The following is a 3,263-nucleotide window of genomic DNA, read 5'->3' as shown; positions in this document are numbered from 1 at the left end:
CTACGTAAATAGTGTGTATCCTCTTCTTAGACCTAGCCTTTCTGATTCACCAAGAGTCATAAAGCGATCGACTTTTTGCCGAATCCTTTCAAATTCCTGGAGCTCGATGGCAACTCTTTGTTTTGCTCGAAGTTCGTCTTCGTCTATGAATTCAGCACTGACATGGGAATCAAAACGCCTGTGAGGCGCTCCTAAAAGACTTCCAGTATGACGTGGGTTAAACTTAGGAAGCTGTAAAGACGATGGCCGGGGAACGGTTGCAGTTGAATGTCTCTTTCGAGGAGGAAGTTGCTGACCAAATGGCCGAGCAATTCCCGAGGAGACAGAATTCCGTTTTTGCATGTGACTTCGAGGTTTTGAACTCACAGATTCTCTTTTTTCTAAATTCGTATGGTGTCTTTGTAGAGATGGGTTAAACTGCAAACTCTGAGATCTTTCAAATCTAGAGGGCAGTTTTACTTCAAAGTCAGTTTCGAAATCATCTTCTGATTCAGCTTCTTCGTAAATAGTGGGATCGATTGTTTCATTGGAAACACCAAGCAAGGGAGCAGACTGTGATTTGTCGAAAGCAAAAGGTTCTATGGGGTCCGAAGTTCGACGCATGGGTAAAGTGTTCATGTCAAGTTCTGGCATCGATTCCCTTCGTCGCTTTTCGAGTTTGCGTTTCAATAAAGCGCAGGTTCCATCTGTGTGCTGATCAGTTTCGGAACGACGTTCGTGCATCTCTTTAAACATTTTAGATAAGGACAGTCTTTGTCTGTTCATGTCAATTTTCTTCTAAAAAGACACGTTCTCCTTCATTTTCTTAACAGCTAGACCGTGCCAGGTTGGTAATCCTGTGAAGATCTGGTTCCTCGTTTCTGTGTTCTTTATCCAAAATTCGTTGTAATGGAAAAAGTGATTGCATTTTAGCCTTTTTCTCATCCTTCTTTGAAATAACCAAAAGTATGGGGAATGACCTCTGACATTCTTCTGTATTCCCCCAACAGATACGAATTCACAGCATTTTTCCTTCTAAGAGTGATGTTCTTCTGTGTAATTTCGGTTTCTCCACGGTCCCTATTTTCCTTTGAGGTAAGCGAGAAGCTGGGAGATTTTAAGGAGACACGAGAGGTGGTATAGAATCAACTGGAATTTGTTGTCTTCTGCTCTCCTTCCATTCATCCCTTACTTTTATTCGTTCCCTTTCCAACTGCATTTCACGCGTGCGCGACCGGATGTGAATATCATCTAATCTCTCATGAAGCAGTTGATCTTCTTTGTGATTGACTAACAGCATTCTCTCCAGGTATTTTGGAGGTCTCATTTTTTCTTAATGGGGATTGTCATCTCTTTGTAAATCCTCTATCTGCAAACACTCTCTGGAACCATCATGTAAAAGTTCAAATTCATCATTTGATAAAAAGACATGAAGTATTTTAAATTTTGCTTGAGTATCTTGATTCAACATTTATAATTGACTTTCATTTCTCCACTCTTTCAAGTCTTTAGTATGATACACGTATCTACGCATACATGCACCTGGCCATCATACATGAAAGTCTGAAAAATTATTCGTCTCTCTATACATAGTCCTGATTTGACTAAAATCAGGTATAAAAATTTCGGGTTATAACATAACTCTTAACTATTGTTCCGTGATTACTTGTTTCTTTGTGTTTCAATCTGTGTGAATCACAATGCTTTTAATAAATGGGTGCGTTTTAAGGTTTCACCAAAGGTCAACTTGTCCAAAAATTCATTTCTACAATAGCTCCTGAACTATGTGGTTTATAAAGTTAAAACTTTCACAGTTTATAAATATATCATTGAATAACAGATGGAAAGCATCACTTGATAATAAAAACTAGTACTTTGAAAAATATTTATTGAGAAAAATTCTTTTAAAAAATGCATATATTTTTTTTTAAAATACATGTACACCTAATTAATTCCGTACTTTTAGTGAAAGACATCATTACAGATAACTTTTGGAAAGTTTTTTTCCCTGTTTATTTTGTCCAATAGTTAAGATAAGAAACTGATAGTACGAGGGTCGTTCAAGAAGAAATGCATATCATAGTATATCACAGTATATCATAATGGATTGAGGCATTTGCTTTTATTTTTTCATATTTAAAAAGTTCTCCTTAACACAGAAAATCCCAAGAAGAAATTCATTTTAAAGTAACCATGGTCACTACACTGAGCTGAAAACTGTTTATAAATGATCTCTGTCGAGAAGTGAAAATAAGAGCGTAAATGAAAATTGCGCTTTTTACCCAAACCTCATATTAAAGTTATGATTTTTATGTGTAGAAAATGTTATCTTTAACGATGTATACTTTTCAGATGAATACATTAATGGAGAAGAAAAAGAAGAGAGTTCAAATATAATAGTTAACGTGGTCAATTGAAATTTGTGGGGACACCAAAAAATATCGACTTAATGTGTCACATGACATTTGCAAATGCTACTTTTACATGGAAAGACATTGCTAAGATACTAAACATTTAATCGTCACAGCATTTTGTAGAATTCTGTCAAAGTAAAAACATATAACAATATTTCAATCAGATAGGTGCCCTATTTTCTCACAAATGCCCAAGAGAGAACATTCGTTAAATGTGCCAACGGTTTATTTAAAAACAAATTTTTAAACAAAATAAAGATTTGATAAACTTGCTAAATGTATGACGAAATATGGTTGCTCTTCTTATAGCCGTTAAATAAGATTAATGATAAAAATGTGGAATCAATATGTTTTATTAGTTTACGTGTATTTAAAGAGGTCCATGAAAATTAAGTGAAACCATGTCCATACATCCAAATGAAGGACTAGAAATGGTAAGTTTTATCTTCAAATTGCACAAAGGAAATTTGAACGGATATCCTGCAAAGGAAGTCCATGACCAGGGTATTTTTCTTGTGCCTGACAACGCAGCTGAATATATATGCTTAGAGAAATAAATGAGATTTTGAAGAAAAGAAAGTACACAGGACTTTTCAATATTACACATATTAGTTTGATCGCAGTCACTGTAAGATCTTTTCATTCCAAAACACATGAAAACAATCAAAGGAAGATTGTACAATGTGAGATATGTCATGAGAATTGATATTCATTAGTGTCTTTTGGGCATTCTTAAAGATGAGTATGCTGAGGATTTCTGTTCATTGATACAAAGACCTAAGACACGCGTAAAGAGTAACAGGAAATACCTTGAGGGATTGAAACTATTTACAATATGTATTACGTACTTTTCTTACTTTTAGATGACAT

The 3,263-nt window shown here is 35.0% G+C and overlaps 1 pseudogene; it reads right to left on the bottom strand.

Moving 5' to 3' along the window:
• On the bottom strand, positions 1 to 3,263 carry LOC134243236 (uncharacterized; annotated as a pseudogene).

Source organism: Saccostrea cucullata, unplaced genomic scaffold, assembly GCF_032062105.1.
Source record: "Saccostrea cucullata isolate Sc308-1 unplaced genomic scaffold, CSIRO_AGI_Scuc_v1 ctg251, whole genome shotgun sequence".
Lineage (NCBI taxonomy): Eukaryota > Metazoa > Mollusca > Bivalvia > Ostreida > Ostreidae > Saccostrea > Saccostrea cuccullata.
Note: the sequence above shows the minus strand (reverse complement) of the source record. Positions and strands in the feature narration are given on the sequence as shown.